Source organism: Nicotiana sylvestris, chromosome 1, assembly GCF_000393655.2.
Source record: "Nicotiana sylvestris chromosome 1, ASM39365v2, whole genome shotgun sequence".
In the NCBI taxonomy this organism is placed as follows: domain Eukaryota; kingdom Viridiplantae; phylum Streptophyta; class Magnoliopsida; order Solanales; family Solanaceae; genus Nicotiana; species Nicotiana sylvestris.
Genome location: NC_091057.1, coordinates 29,549,334 through 29,567,262, shown reverse-complemented (window position 1 = coordinate 29,567,262; position 17,929 = coordinate 29,549,334).

Below are 17,929 nucleotides of genomic sequence, written 5' to 3'. Positions count from 1 at the left end.
TAAAAGAAAGGAACTTGATAATCAGTGTGATGGCTCATTTAATTGTTTAGTTTTCATCTACAATATAATGTGGTTCGTGAACTAGAATTGTGCTCAGTTCTCTTGTGTGCATTAGTTGAACAAGGATAATTTATGTTAGACACTTCTGTTATCCTTTTCTTTTAAATCTAATATTTATATACCTTCTAAGGTCATGGAATCAAATAAGCAATGGATGCAGCTTGTTGATAATTGACTTGATTAATACTACTACTGTCACGACCCAAAATCTAACCATGGTCGTGATGGCACCTATCGTGTTACAAGGCAAGCCTACTTCCCAAAATATTACTACTAAACCGATTATACGAAATTAATAAAACATTTCAACATTTAAATTTTTTCATAAACTAAATCAACTCTAAATATAATATAGAAAAATACGGAAACGAGTCCCAAACATCAGCGTGTCACTAAGTCATGAGCGTCTAAAACTATAAACTAAGATATATAAACTATCTAACTATCCAAAAGAAGAAATAACAAGAGGAGTAACAAGGTCCTGCAGATGCTGGTAGCTACCTTGTAATCTCCACAGATAGTCGGCCTGAAATCAACGATCGCCACGCTCTAACTCACCTAGATCTGCACATAAAGTGCAGGGTGTAGTATGAGTATAACCACCTCAGTAGTAACAGAAATAACTAAGGAACTGAGCAGTAGTGACGAGCTAAGTAAAATAGTCCAATTATTTATTTTCACAATTTAAAAATTAATAGAAATAAATAGGTAAATTCCATAACTCAATAAATGCCACAAAGAATTTAAAAGATAAATGCAGCAATAGCAAAAGTAAATGCAACCTCACAGCATTGTCACTCCATCACTCATCACTCACACTCAACACTCAATACACTCAAAAAACTAAACACTCTGCGCTTACCAAGGGGTATGTACAGACTCCGAAGGGGCTCCCAAAACCCAAGCGCTAAGCACGGACAACTCACGTGCTACCATATCAATACCTGGTTCCGCACGGTCAACTTACGTGCTACGCGGACAACTCAAGCGCTATGGCATTAATATCCTCACAAACAGGCCCTCGGCCCTACTCAATCATGTACCTCACTAGCCTCACCATCATCAACAAATAAGGGAACACAGTCCACATCAAGTATCACATCATATTAGCAAATAATAGAGACTGAGGTAAATATGTACAATAATTTCTATGACTGAGTACAAATAATATGAGCATGAATAAAGCCTAAGCATGATCTCTAACATGAAGGCAAACAAGTTCAACAACAAGTAAACACATAACCACAGATAATAGTTATTAGGCCTCGTAGCCTCACGGGACGGACCAAGTCTCAATCTCTCGAGGTATACACCCACACGCTCGTCACCTAGCATGGGTATCACCTCCAAACAATCACATGATATCAAATTCTATGGGTTTATACACTCAAAGCTAGAGTTAAAACTGTTACTTACCCAAACCACATAAACTCCTACTCCGGGATGCCCTCGTCTCTGGACTCGGTATCCAAAAGCTCCAAATCTAACCATAATCAGACTAATACCATCACCATGTGCTAAAGAATCGAATTCCACAATAAAAACTACAAAATATGCCAAAGATCCGAAATCGGCCAAAATCCGGCCCCCGGGCCCACATCTTGGAATCAGTCAAAAATGGCAGAATCATAAATCTCGTTCTATCCCGAGTCTAACCATATAAAATTTATCAAAATCGGATTCCGTTTGGTCCCTCAAATCCTCACATAAAACTCTCCAAAACTCAAACCCTAACTCCTTCAATTTCACTTTGAAATCATCAATTAAATCCCAAAAGCGACGATGGATTCTTGAAATATAACCAAAACCGAGTAAAGAACACTTACCCCAATCCCTATGGTAAAAATCGCTCAAATCTGAGCTTCGCAATTCAAAATATGACCGAATGAACAAACCCTAGTTTTATATATTTTTCTGCCAGCTATTTTGTCTCGTTTCTCGTGCCAAACGATCCTAAAACTCATATTTTATGACTTTAATGGATTCCTTTTGAAATTCTAGTCAAGTTAAGCTTTTGAATCACTCAATTTGACCTTATAATGAATGAGATTTCTAGGTTTTAATATTTGCAAATAGTGCAGATTTTAAAATACGTCACCAGTGGCAATTTCGTAATTAAACTGAAAATATTTGGCAATCTAATTCTTAGTAAAATGACCATAAAATCCTTATACGATGTCCAAATTTAATAATTCTTTTTGCTATGGGTCCGTAATTAAGATACAGATCTAATTCTTCAATTAAAAAAGAAATCATAGCTCATTTATTCAATATGATATCATTTATACTTGCAGAAACGACATCGAAACATAAGAAAAACGAGCGCAACACAACCCAAACATATCCAAAATTCACCCGAGGACCTCGGGACCTCAACCAATAATTCCGACAAGTTATGTATCACTGCCAGAACTTAGTCGAACCTGCGGAACACCCAAAACAACACCAAAATACCAAATCAACCTCGGATTCAAGCCTAAGAACTTCTAAACTTCTAACTTTCGCCAATTTAAGCCTAATTCTACCATGGATCTCCAAATTACATCCCTAACACACTTCTAAGTCTAAAACCACCCAACGAAGCTAATCGAATCATAAAAATCCAAATCTGAATTTGTTTACTTATAAGTCAACTTCCGATTGACTTTTCTAATTTAGCTTTCTAACTAAGAGACTAAGTGATCATTTCACTCCAAAATTACTCTGAACCCAAACCTACCAACTCGATACAACTCAACACAGATGAACAACACATAAAAAAATAGAAATGGGGGAAACGGGGCTATAACTCTCAGAATGAACGACCGGGTCGTTACATCCTCCCCCTCTTAAACAAACGTTCGTCCTCGAACGAGTCTAAAATATACCTGAAATCACATGATATAACACATAATTCAAACAGTTACAACGATGATTTCTAATCATAGTAGTTGCCCAAAACAACCAAATGCTGGTAATAAACCTCTTATTAGACAGAGCCTGAACAAGCTATATCAAGTCATAAATCAAACACCCATTAATCCTTGCTACATCTCAAGTAAACCCTTCTCGTCACATTCGATCAATCCAAACACAATCTCGCAGTCAAATCATACTCTCCACATAGCCATCAAATCACAAATCCCACTAATAGGGAAACTACCGGACATATAAGTCCACAAGCACGCAGCCGCACATTCAACTCCTCAGTGCTCAAGCTACAGTCAAAACCCGACATCAAGTCCTCCAGACTGGCCCAACATCAACACACATAAATCACATCTTGCACCTCATCTAGGGAATCACAATCCATCGAGGCACAATGGATACTGAGCGCTCATGTGCGCATATGAATGCGTGAAAGGAATTCAAAGAGTTACACTTCAAGCTGAATCAATACTGCACGATAAGAATTCAAGAAGGTAAAATTTTCCGAAAAGTTCTGCAGCCTCTCGAAGATAAGTACAAACGTCTCTGTACCGATCCGCAAGACTCTACTAAACTCTTTCATGACTCGTGAGACCTGTGTAACCTAGGCTCTGATACCAACTTGTCACGACCCAAAATCTAACCATGGTCGTGATGGCGCCTATCGTGTTACAAGGCAAGCCTATTTCCCAAAATATTACTACTAAACCGATTATACGAAATTAATAAAACATTTCAACATTTAATTTTTTTCATAAACTAAATCAACTCTAAATATAATATAGAAAAATACGGAAACGAGTCCCAAACATCAGCGTGTCACTAAGTCATGAGCGTCTAAAACTATAAACTAAGATATATAAACTATCTAACTATCCAAAAGAAGAAATAACAAGAGGAGTAACAAGGTCCTGCAGATGCTGGTAGCTACCTTGTAATCTCCACAGATAGTCGGCCTGAAATCAACGATCGCCACGCTTTAACTCACCTAGATCTGCACATAAAGTGCAGGGTGTAGTATGAGTATAACCACCTCAGTAGTAACAGAAATAACTAAGGAACTGAGCAGTAGTGACGAGCTAAGTAAAATAGTCCAATTATTTATTTTCACAATTTAAAAATTAATAGAAATAAATAGGTAAATTCCATAACTCAATAAATGCCACAAAGAATTTAACAGATAAATGCAGCAATAGCAAAAGTAAATGCAACCTCACAGCATTGTCACTCCATCACTCATCACTCACACTCAACACTCAATACACTCAAAAAACTCAACACTTTGCGCTTACCAGGGGGTTTGTATAGACTCCGAAGGGGCTCCCAAAACCCAAGCGCTAAGAACGAACAACTCACGTGCTACCATATCAATACCTGGTTCCGTACGGTCAACTTACGTGCTACGCGGACAACTCAAACGCTATGGTATTAATATCCTCACAAACAGGCCCTCGGCCCTACTCAATCACGTACCTCACTAGCCTCACCATCATCAACAAATAAGGGAACATAGTCCACATCAAGTATCACATCATATTAGCAAATAATAGAGACTGAGGTAAACATGTACAATAATTTCTATGACTGAGTACAAATAATATGAGCATGAATAAAGCCTAAGTATGATCTCTAACATAAAGGCAAACAAGTTCAACAACAAGTAAACACATAACCACAGATAATATTTTTTAGGCCTCGTAGCCTCACGGGACGGACCAAGTCTCAATACCTCGAGGTATACACCCACACGCTCGTCACCTAGCATGGGTATCACCTCCAAACAATCACATGATATCAAATACTATGGGTTTATACACTCAAAGCTAGAGTTAAAACTGTTACTTACCCAAACCGCATAAACTCCTACTCCGGGATGCCCTCGTCTCTGGACTCGGTATCCAAAAGCTCCAAATCTAACCATAATCAGACTAATACCATCACCATGTGCTAAAGAATCGAATTCCACAATAAAAACTACAAAATATGCCAAAGATCCGAAATCGGCCAAAATCCGGCCCCCGAGCCCACATCTTGGAATCAGTCAAAAATGGCAGAATCATAAATCTCGTTCTATCCCGAGTCTAACCATATAAAATTTATCAAAATCGGACTCCGTTGATCACTCAAATCCTCACATAAAACTCTCCAAAACTCAAACCCTAACTCCTTCAATTTCACTTTGAAATCATCAATTAAATCCCAAAAGCAACGATGGATTCATGAAATATAACCAAAACCGAGTAAAGAACACTTACCCCAATCCCTATGGTAAAAATCGCTCAAATCTAAGCTTCGCAACTCAAAATATGACCGAATGAACAAACCCTAGTTTTATATATTTTTCTGCCAGCTATTTTGTCTCGTTTCTCGTGCCAAACGATCCTAAAACTCATATTTTATGACTTTAATGGATTCCTTTTGAAATTCTAGTCAAGTTAAGCTTTTGAATCACTCAATTTGACCTTATAATGAATGAGATTTCTAGGTTTTAATATTTGCAAATAGTGCAGATTTTAAAATACGTCACCAGTGGCAATTTCGTAATTAAACTGAAAAAATGGCAATCTAATTCTTAGTAAAATGACCATAAAATCCTTATACGATGTCCAAATTTGATAATTCTTTTTGCTATGGGTCCGTAATTAAGATACGGATCTAATTCTTCAATTAAAAAAGAAATCGGAGCTCATTTATTCAATGTGATATCATTTATACTTGCAGAAACGACATCAAAACATAAGAAAAACGAGCGCAACACAACCCAAACATATCCAAAACTCACCCGAGGCCCTCGGGACCTCAACCAATAATTCCGACAAGTTATGTATCACTGCCAGAACTTAGGCGAACCTCTGAAACACCCAAAACAACACCAAAATACCAAATCAACCTCGAATTCAAGCCTAAGAACTTCTAAACTTCTAACTTTCGCCAATTTAAGCCTAATTCTACCATGGATCTCCAAATTACATCCCTAACACACTTCAAAGTCTAAAACCACCCAACGAAGCTAATCGAATCATAAAAATCCAAATCCGAATTTGTTTACTTATAAGTCAACTTCTGATTGACTTTTCTAACTTAGCTTTCTAACTAAGAGACTAAGTGATCATTTCACTCCAAAACTACTCCGAACCCAAACCTACCAACTCTATACAACTCAACACAGATGAACAACACATAAAAAAATAGAAATGGGGGAAACGGGGCTATAACTCTCAGAATGAACGACCGGGTCGTTACATCCTTCCCCTCTTAAACAAACGTTCGTCCTCGAACGAGCCTAAAATATACCTGAAATCACATGATATAACACATAATTCAAACACTTACAACGATGATTTCTAATCATAGCAGATGCCCAAAACAACCAAATGCTGGTAATAAACCTCTTATTAGACAGAGCCTGAACAAGCTATATCAAGTCATAAATCAAACACCCATTAATCCTTGCTACATCTCAAGTAAACCCTTCTCGTCACATTCGATTAATCCAAACACAATCTCGCAGTCAAATCATACTCTCCACATAGCCATCAAATCACAAATCGCACTAATAGGGAAACTACCGGACATATAAGTCCACAAGCACGCAGCCGCACATTCAACTCCTCAGTGCTCAAGCTACAGTCAAAACCCGACATCAAGTCCTCCAGACTGGCCCAACATCAACACACATAAATCACATATCGCACCTCATCTAGGGAATCACAATCCATCGAGGCACAATGGATACTGAGCGCTCATGTGCGCATATGAATGCGTGAAAGGAATTCAAAGAGTTACACTTCAAGCTGAATCAATACTGCACGATAAGAATTCAAGAAGGTAAAATTTTCCGAAAAGTTCTGCAGCCTCTCGAAGATAAGTACAAACGTCTATGTACCGATCCGCAAGACTCTACTAAACCCTTTCATGACTCGTGAGACCTGTGTAACCTAGGCTCTGATACCAACTTGTCACGACCAAAAATCTAACCATGGTCGTGATGGCGCCTATCGTGTTACAAGACAACCCTACTTCCCAAAATATTACTACTAAACCGATTATACGAAATTAATAAAACATTTCAACATTTAAATTTTTTCATAAACTAAATCAACTCTAAATATAATATAGAAAAATACAGAAACGAGTCCCAAACATCAGCGTGTCACTAAGTCATGAGCGTCTAAAACTATAAACTAAGATATATAAACTATCTAACTGTCCAAAAGAAGAAATGATAAGAGGAGTAACAAGGTCATGCGGATGCTGGTAGCTACCTTGCAATCTCCACAGATAGTCGGCCTGAAATCAACGAATGCCACGCTCTAACTCACCTGGATCTGCACATAAAGTGCAGGGTGTAGAATGAGTATAACCACCTCAGTAGTAACAAAAATAACTAAGGAACTGAGTAGTAGTGACGAGCTAAGTAAAACAGCCCAGTTATTTATTTTCACAATTTAAAATTAATAGAAATAAATAGGTAAATTCCATAACTCAGTAAATGCCACAAAGAAAGTTAACAAATAAATGAACAATAGCAAAAGTAAATACAACCTCACAGCAATGTCACTCCATCACTCATCACTCACATTCGACACTCAACGCACTAAAAAATCTCAAAACTCTACGCTTAGCAGGGGTTTTGTACAGACTCCGGAGGGGCTCCAAAAACCCAAGCGCTAAGCACGGACAACTCGCGTGCTGCCATATCAATACCTGGATTCGCACGATCAACTTACGTGCTACGCGGACAACTCACGCGCTATGGTATTAATGTCCTCACAAACAGGCCCTCGGCCCTGCTCAATCATGTACCTCACTAGCCTCACCATCATCAACAAATAAGGGAACACAGTCCACATCAAGTATCACATCATATTAGCAAAAAATAGAGACTGAGGTAAACATGTACAATAATTTCTATGACTGAGTACAAATAATATGAGCATGAATAAAGCCTAAGCATTATCTCTAACATGAAGGCAAACAAGTTCAACAACAAGTAAACACATAACCACAAATAATAATTATTAGGCCTCGCAGCCTCACCGGACGGACCAAGTATCAATCCCTCTAGGTATACACCCACACGCTCGTCACCTAGCATGGGTTTACCTCCAAACAATCACATGATATCAAATTCTTTGGGTTTATACCCTCAAAGCTAGAGTTAAAACTGTTACTTACCCAAACCGCATAAACTCCTACTCCGGGATGCCCTCGTCTCTGAACTCGGTATTCAAAAGCTCTGAATCTAACCATAATCAGACTAATACCATCACCATGCGCTAAAGAATCGAATTCCACAATAAAAACTACAAAATATGCCAAAGATTCGAAATCGGCCAAAATCCGGCCCCCGGGCCCACATCTTGGAATCAGTCAAAAATTGAAGAATCATAAACCTCGTTCCATCCCGAGTCTAACCATATAAAATTTATCAAAATCGAACTCCGTTTGGTCCCTCAAATCCTTACTTAAAACTCTCCAAAACTCAAACCCTAACTCCTTCAATTTCACTTTGAAATCATTAATCAAATCCCAAAAGCGATGATGGATTCATGAAATATAACCAAAACCGAGTAAAGAACACTTACCTCAATCCCTATGGTAAAAATCGCCCAAATCTGAGCTTCCCAACTCAAAATATGGCCGAATGAACAAACCCTAGTTTTATACATTTTTCTGCCAGCTATTTTGTCTTGTTTCTTGTGCCAAAATATCCTAAAACTCTTATTTTATGATTTTAATGGATTCCTTGTAAAATTCTAGTCAAGTTAAGCTTTTGAATCACTCAATTTGATCTTATAATGAATGCAATTTCTAGGTTTTAATATTTACAAATAGTGCAGATTTTTAAATACGTCACCAGTGGCAATTTCGTTATTAAACTAAAAAATATCCGGCAACCTAATTCTTAGTAAAATGACCATAAAATCCTTATACGATGTCCAAATTTGATAATTCTTTTTGCTATGGGTCCGTAATTAAGATACGGATCTAATTCATCAATTAAAAAAGAAATCGGAGCTCATTTATTCAATATGATATCATTTATACTTGAAGAAACGACATTGAAACATAAGAAAAACGAGCGCAACACAACCCAAACATATTTAAAATTCACCCGAGGCCCTCGGGACCTCAACCAATAATTCTGACAAGTCATGTATCACTGTCAGAACTTAGTCGAACCTCCGAAACACCCAAAACAACACCAAAATACCAAATCAACCTCGGATTCAAGCCTAAGAACTTCTAAACTTCTAACTTTCGCCAATTTAAGCCTAATTCTACCATGGATCTACAAATTACATCCCTAACACACTTCTAAGTCTAAAACCACCCAACAAATCTAATCAAATCATAAAAATCCAAATCCGAATTTGTTTACTTATAAGTCAACTTCCGATTGACTTTTCTAACTTAGCTTTCTAACTAAGAGACTAAGTAATCATTTCACTCCAAAACTACTCCGAACCCAAACCTACCAACTCGATACAACTCAACACAGATGAACAACACATAAAGAAATAGAAATGGGGGAAACGAGGCTATAACTCTCAGAATGAATGACCGGGTCGTTACATCCTTCCCCTCTTAAAAAAACGTTCGTCCTCGAACGAGTCTAAAATATACCTGAAATCACATGATATAACACATAATTCAAACACTTACAATGATGACTTCTAATCATAGTAGTTGCCCAAAACAACCAAATGCTGGTAATAAACCTCTTATTAGACAGAGCCTGAACAAGCTATATCAAGTCACAAATCAAACACCCATTAATCCTTGCTACATCTCAAGTAAACCCTTCTCGTCACATTAGATCAATCCAAACACAATCTCGCAGTCAAATCATACTCTCCATATAGCCATCAAATCACAAATCCCGTTAATAGGGAAACTACCAGACATATAAGTCCACAAGCACGCGGTCGTACATTAAACTCCTCAGTGCTCAAGCTACAGTCAAAACCCGACATCAAGTCCTCCAGACTGGCCCAACATCAACACACATAAATCACATCTCGCACCTCATCTAGGGAATCACAATCCATCGATGCACAATGGATATCGAGCGCTCATGTGCGCATATGAATGCGTGAAAGGAATTCAAAGAGTTACACTTCAAGCTGAATCAATACTGCACGATAAGAATTCAAGAAGGTAAAATTTTCCTAAAAGTTCTGCAGCCTCTCGAAGATAAGTACAAATGTCTCTGTACCGATCCGCAAGACTCTACTAAACCCTCTCATGACTCGTGAGACCTGTGTAACCTAGGCTCTGATACCAACTTGTCACGACCCAAAATCTAACCATGGTCGTGATGGCGCCTATCGTGTTACAAGACAACCCTACTTCCCAAAATATTACTACTAAACCGATTATACGAAATTAATAAAACATTTCAACATTTAAATTTTTTCATAAACTAAATCAACTCTAAATATAATATAGAAAAATACAGAAACGAGTCCCAAACATCAGCGTGTCACTAAGTCATGAGCGTCTAAAACTATAAACTAAGATATATAAACTATCTAACTGTCCAAAAGAAGAAATGACAAGAGGAGTAACAAGGTCATGCGGATGCTGGTAGCTACCTTGCAATCTCCACAGATAGTCGGCCTGAAATCAACGATCGCCACGCTCTAACTCACCTGGATCTGCACATAAAGTGCAGGGTGTAGAATGAGTATAACCACCTCAGTAGTAACAAAAATAACTAAGGAACTGAGTAGTAGTGACGAGCTAAGTAAAACAGCCCAGTTATTTATTTTCACAATTTAAAATTAATAGAAATAAATAGGTAAATTCCATAACTCAGTAAATGCCACAAAGAAAGTTAACAAATAAATGAACAATAACAAAAGTAAATACAACCTCACAGCAATGTCACTCCATCACTCGTCCCTCGCATTCGACACTCAACGCACTAAAAAAACTCAAAACTCTGCGCTTAGCAGGGGTTTTGTACAGACTCCAGAGGGGCTCCAAAAATCCAAGCGCTAAGCACGGACATTTCGCGTGCTGCCATATCAATACCTGGATTCGCATGGTCAACTTACGTGCTACGCGGACAACTCACGCGCTATGGTAATAATATCCTCACAAACAGGCCCTCGGCCCTGCTAAATCATGTACCTCACTAGCCTCACCATCATCAACAAATAAGTGAACACAGTCCTCATCAAGTATCACATCATATTAGCAAATAATAGAGACTGAGGTAAATATGTACAATAATTTCTATGACTGAGTACAAATAATATGAGCATGAATAAAGCCTAAGCATTATCTCTAACATGAAGGCAAACAAGTTCAACAACAAGTAAACACATAACCACAAATAATAATTATTAGGCCTCGCAGCCTCACGGGACGGACCAAGTCTCAATCCCTCGAGGTATACACCCACACGCTCGTCACCTAGCATGGGTATCACCTCCAAACAATCACATGATATCAAATTCTTTGGGTTTATACCCTCAAATCTAGAGTTAAAACTGTTACTTACCCAAACAGCATAAACTCCTACTCCGGGATGCCCTTGTCTCTGGACTCGGTATTCAAAAGCTCCGAATCTAACCATAATCAGACTAATACCATCACCATGCGCTAAAGAATCGAATTCCACAATAAAAACTACAAAATATGCCAAAGATTTGAAATCGGCCAAAATCCGGCCCCCGGGCCCACATCTTGGAATCAGTCAAAAATGGTAGAATCATAAACCTCGTTCTATCCCGAGTCTAACCATATAAAATTATCAAAATCGGACTCCGTTTGGTCCCTCAAATCCTCAGTTAAAACTCTTCAAAACTCAAACCTAACTCACTCAATTTCACTTTGAAATCATCATTCAAATCCCAAAAGCGATGATGGATTCATGAAATATAACCAAAACCGAGTAAAGAACACTTACCCCAATCCCTATGGTAAAAATCGCCTCCAAAATTGCCCAAATCTGAGCTTCCCAACTCAAAATATGACAAAATGAACAAACCCTAGTTTTATATATTCTTCTACCATATATTTTGTCTCGTTTCTCGTGCCAAAGGATCCTAAAACTCATATTTTATGACTTTAATGGATTCCTTGTTAAATTCTAGTCAAGTTAAGTTTTGAATCACTCAATTTGACCTTATAATATATGAGATATCTAGGTTTTAATGTTTGCAAATAGTACAGATTTTTAAATACGCCGCCAGTGGCTATTTCGTAATTAAACTGAAAAATTTGGCAACTTAATTCTTAGTAAAATGACCATAAAATTCTTATACGATGTACAAATTTGATTATTCTTTTTGCTATGGGTCCGTAATTAAGATACAGATCTAATGCTTCAATTAAAAAAGAAATCGAAGCTCATTTATTCAATATGATATCATTTATACTTGAAGAAACAGCATCGAAACATAAGAAAAACGAGGGCGACACAACCCAAACATATCCAAAACTCACCCAAGGCCCTCAGGACCTCAACCAATAATTCCGACAATCATGTATCACTGCCAGAACTTAGTAGAACCTCCGGAACACCTAAAACAACACCAAATCAACCTCGGATTCAAGCCTAAGAACTTCTAAACTTTTAACTTTCACCAATTTAAGCCTAATTTTACCATGAATCTCCAAATTACATCACTAGCACACTTCTAAGTCTAAAACCACCCAACGAAGCTAATCGAATCATAAAAATCCAAATTCGAATTCACTTACTTATAAGTCAACTTCCGATTGACTTTTCTAACTTAGCTTTCTAACTAAGAGAATAAGTGATCATTTCAATCCAAAACTACTCCGAACCTAAACCTACCAACTCAATACAACTCAACACAGATGTACAACACATAAAGAAACAGAAATGGGGGAAACAGGGCTATAACTCTCAGAATGAATGACCGGGTCGTTACATCCTTCCCCTCTTAAACAAACGTTCGTCCTCGAACGAGTCTAAAATATACCTGAAATCACATGATATAACACATAATTCAAACACTTACAACGATGATTTCTAATCATAGTAGTTGCCCAAAACAACCAAATGCTGGTAATAAACCTCTTATTAGACAGAGCCTGAACAAGCTATATCAAGTCACAAATCAAACACCCATTAATCCTTGCTACATCTCAAGTAAACCCTTCTCGTCACATTCGATCAATCCAAACACAATCTCGCAGTCAAATCATACTCTCCACATAGCCATCAAATCACAAATCCCACTAATAGGGAAACTACCGGACATATAAGTCCACAAGCACGCGGTCGCACATTAAACTCCTCAGTGCTCAAGCTACAGTCAAAACCCGACATCAAGTCCTCCAGACTGGCCCAACATCAACACACATAAATCACATCTCGCACCTCATCTAGGGAATCACAATCCATCGATGCACAATGGATACGGAGCGCTCATGTGCGCATATGAATGCGTGAAAGGAATTTAAAGAGTTACACTTCAAGCTGAATCAATACTGCACGATAAGAATTCAAGAAGGTAAAATTTTCCTAAAAGTTCTGCAGCCTCTCGAAGATAAGTACAGACGTCTCTGTACCGATCAGCAAGACTCTACTATACCCGCTCATGACTCGTGAGACCTATGTAACCTAGGCTCTGATACCAACTTGTCACGACCCAAAATCTAACCATGATCATGATGGCGCCTATCGTGTTACAAGGCAATCCTACTTCCCAAAATATTACTACTAAACCGATTATATGAAATTAATAAACATTTCAACATTTAAATTTTTCATAAACTAAATCAACTCTAAATATAATATAGAAAAATACGGAAACGAGTCCCAAGCATCAGCTTGTCACTAAGTCATGAGCTTCTAAAACTATAAACTAAGATATATAGACTGTCTAACTGTCCAAAAGAAGAAATGACAAGAGGAGCAACAAGGTCCTGTGGACGCTGGCAGCTACCTTGTAATCTCCATCGATAGCCGGCCTGAAATCAACGATCACCACGCTCTAACTCACCTGGATCTGCACATAAAGTGCGGGGTGTAGTATGAGTACAACCACCTCAGTAGTAACAGAAATAACTAAGAACTGAGCAGTAGTGACGAGCTAAGTAAAACAGTCTAATTATTTATTTTCACAATTTAAAAATTAATAGAAATAAATAGGTAAATTCCATAACTCAGTAAATGTCACAAAGAAAGTTAACAGATAAATGCAGCAATAGCAAAAGTAAATACAACCTCACAGCAATGTCACTTCATCACTCATCACTCGCATTCGACATTCAACGCACTCAAAACACTCAACACTCTGCGCTTACTAGGGGGTTTGTATAGACTCTGGAGGGGCTCCCAAAGCCCAAGCGCTAAGCACGGACCACTCACGTGTTACTATATCAATACCTGGATCCGCACAGTCAATTCACGTGCTATGCGGACAACTCACGCGCAATGGTATTAATATCCTCACAAACAGGCCCTCGGCCTTACCCAATCATGTACCTCACTAGCCTCACCATCATCAACAAATAAGGGAACACAACTCACATCAAGTATCACAACATATTAGCAAATAATAGAGACTAAGGTAAACATGTACATTAATTTCTATGAATGAGTACAAATAATGTGAGCATGAATAAAGCCTAGGCATGATCTCTAACATGAAGGCAAACAAGTTCAACAACAAGTAAACACATAACCACAGATAATAGCTATTAGGCCTTGCAGCCTCACAGGACGGACTAAGTCTCAATCCCTCGAGGTATACACCCACACGCCCGTCATCTAGCATGGGTATTACCTCCAAACAATCACATGATATCAAATTCTCCAGGTTTATACCCTCAAAGCCAGAGTTAAAACCGTTACTTACCTAAATCACATAAACTCCTACTCCGGGATGCCCTCGTCTCTGGACTCGGTCTCCAAAAGCTCCGAATCTAACTATAATCAGATTAATACCATCATCATGTGCTAAAGAATCAAATTCCACAATAAAAACTACAAAATATGCCAAAGATCCTAAATCAACCAAAATCCGGCCCTTGTAATTAGTCAAAAATGGCAGAATCATAAACCTCGTTCTATCCCGAGTGTAACCGTATAAAATTTATCAAAATCGGAATCTATTTGGTCCCTCAAATCCTCACTTAAAACTCTCCAAAAATCAAATTCTAACTCCCTCAATTTCACCTTGAAATCATCAATCAAATCTCAAAAGCGATGATGGATTCATGAATTATAACCAAATCCGAGTAAATAACACTTACCCCAATCCCTATGGTGAAAATCACCTCCAAAATAGCCCAAATCGAGCTCCCCAACTCAAAATATGATCGAATGAACAAACCCTAGTTTTATATATTTTTCTATCAGCTATTTTGCCTCGTTTCTCGTGCCAAACGATCCCGAAACTAATATTTTATGACTTTAATGGATTCCTTGTGAAATTCTAGTTAAGTTAGGCTTTTGAATCACTCAATTTGACCTTATAATGAATGAGATGTCTAGGTTTTAATATTTGCAAATGGTGCAGATTTTTAAATACGCTGTCAGTGGCAATTTCGTTATTAAACTGAAAAATCTGGCAACCTAATTCTTATTAAAATGATCATAAAATCCTCATACGATGTCCAAATTCGACGTTTCTTTTTGTTACGGGTCCGTAATTATGATATAGATCTAATGCTTCAATAAAAAAAATCGGAACTCATTTATTCAATATGATATCATTTATACTTGAAAAAACGGCGTCGAAACATAAGAAAAACGAGCGCAACACAACCCAAATATATCCAAAACTCACCCGAGGCCCTCGGGACCTCAACCAATAATTATAACAAGTCTTATATTGTCACACCTCCTTTTTGCGCGCCGGCCCCGAAGGGTTAGAAATGCGCGAGGTGGAGTTTTTCCAATTTAAGTGACAATATTCGAAATGGGATTATTTATTTAATTCAGAGTCGCCACTTGGGAAAGGTTTGGCTTTTGGTGTCCCAAGTCACCGGTTTATCTTGAATCCCAAATCGAGGAAATTTTCGACTTTTCCAAATGAAGTCTGCGAACCAGAAATTCTAAGTAAGGAATTCTGTTGACCCGAGGGAAGGTGTTAGGCACCCTCGAATCCCGTGGTTCTAGCACGGTCGCTTAAATTGTTATAATGGCTAAAATATCTGATTTAAATACATGTTGTGACTTATGTGCTTTTATTAAGTTTAAACCGCTTTTATTATTATCATTTATTTTTATAGAATTGCAACGTCGTGAAAATGCATCTCGAACCATGTCACAATCAATGCACCCGTAGTTGTTAACACATTTCGACTCCGTTGAGATTTGAATTTGGGTCACATAAATGCGCACCCGAATTTAAGAATGTAATTTAATTAAGCCGCGCCTAAAGAGTCTAACGTGTTATTATTTTTTGAGAAGGCCATGAGATTCACTAAACGGCCTAGCCTGAATTCTAAATATTATGATTAGTTGTTGAGGGCCCCGCAATTTGCATTTTTATTTGGCGAGACTCGCCTCATTATTTTAAAAGAGGATATCCTACAGTGACTACATTTCTATTATTTTTTGTTTCCAGAAATAGAAGAAAGAAAGATGTATGCTAATTGAAGTATATGCTTTGGCCTAAACCGGATTCCTATCAATTTCTAATTACTTATAAAGTGAAAAGACGCCATACCTTACGAAAATGCTTTGGTTGAACAAAGAAATTACATGTGAGATGGATGAAATGCAATACTTAATCCGACAACATCCTTAAGTCGAATCTAAATCGGATTGCTTAAACAGGATTAACAGAGTTCTTTATTAAAAGACGTTACTGATAATGTTCAAAACTAGTCCTATAAACTGCCTAAAGAAATCGAAACTGGATGATTTAGGACTGTCTTATATTTGGCTAGATTTAACAGCCATTTGCCCCTACCTATTCAAACATAACTGGAAGAAGAGTTTGAATTAACAATTCTACCAAATCATAGCTCATTCCATAAATTATATGACTACATCACGTGTACTGCCAAACAACCATATCGCAGTTTTAGACTAGAATATTTTCAATTAAGTACAAACTTACCAATGTGTTTTCTATTGGACTACAAATAACAGAATTTATACAACTTTAACAATATTCGCAAAGCTGTAAAGTAAGGCAACAGCTGATTAAAAATTTCTTCAGATCTTTCAATTCATGCCTCTCATGATTACATCAGTATGAAATGTGTACCTGGATGTTGAATACGACAGAAGAAAAGGAAGGAGATAGAGAAAATCAGCAGCAACAGGAACAAAGTAACAGCAGCAATCGAAACAACACAATAGAACAGATTCTATTGCAAGAAGTGGAGCTATAGTTGAAGAGAAAGCAGCCAAATGAAACAGCACACTGTGGTGGAAACAAAACTCCAGACAATCCAATTCCGAGATATACCAAATGCAACAAAACACTAACAATAATCTCGATTGAAACTTAGAAGAAGCAACACTGCCTAACACATTAATAACAGATGAACTTCAGACAAACAAAACCAAGTTTCTGATTTCCTAATCTGTTTTATCTCTTTCTTACTCTCCTTCTATTTCTGTATCCTTGTCTATCTATGTATATCCTCCTCTATCAGATGTCCTCTTTTTTTTTTCTATATCCTCACAGTGTGCCTCTGTCTCCCCCCGTCCAATTCTATCAGATGTCCTGCCCTTTTATAAGCCTAAAGTCATACTAAAACACAGCCTGTTCAACAACCAAAAACCCCTCCCATGTGGTTTGTCTTGTTTCAGTTTCCACTTACTTTAAATATAGACCAACTCCCATGATATTCCCTGGCAGACTTACCTTTTAAGTGGTTTAATACTTCTTAACTAAAGCAGGGTAATGGGCAGCAGAATATATCTGACAGCATGTGCTGTCGATTATTATATTCAAAAGCCCTTATGCAGGGCACAGGTTGTGCACAAATGCACCTGTGGTGCACAAAT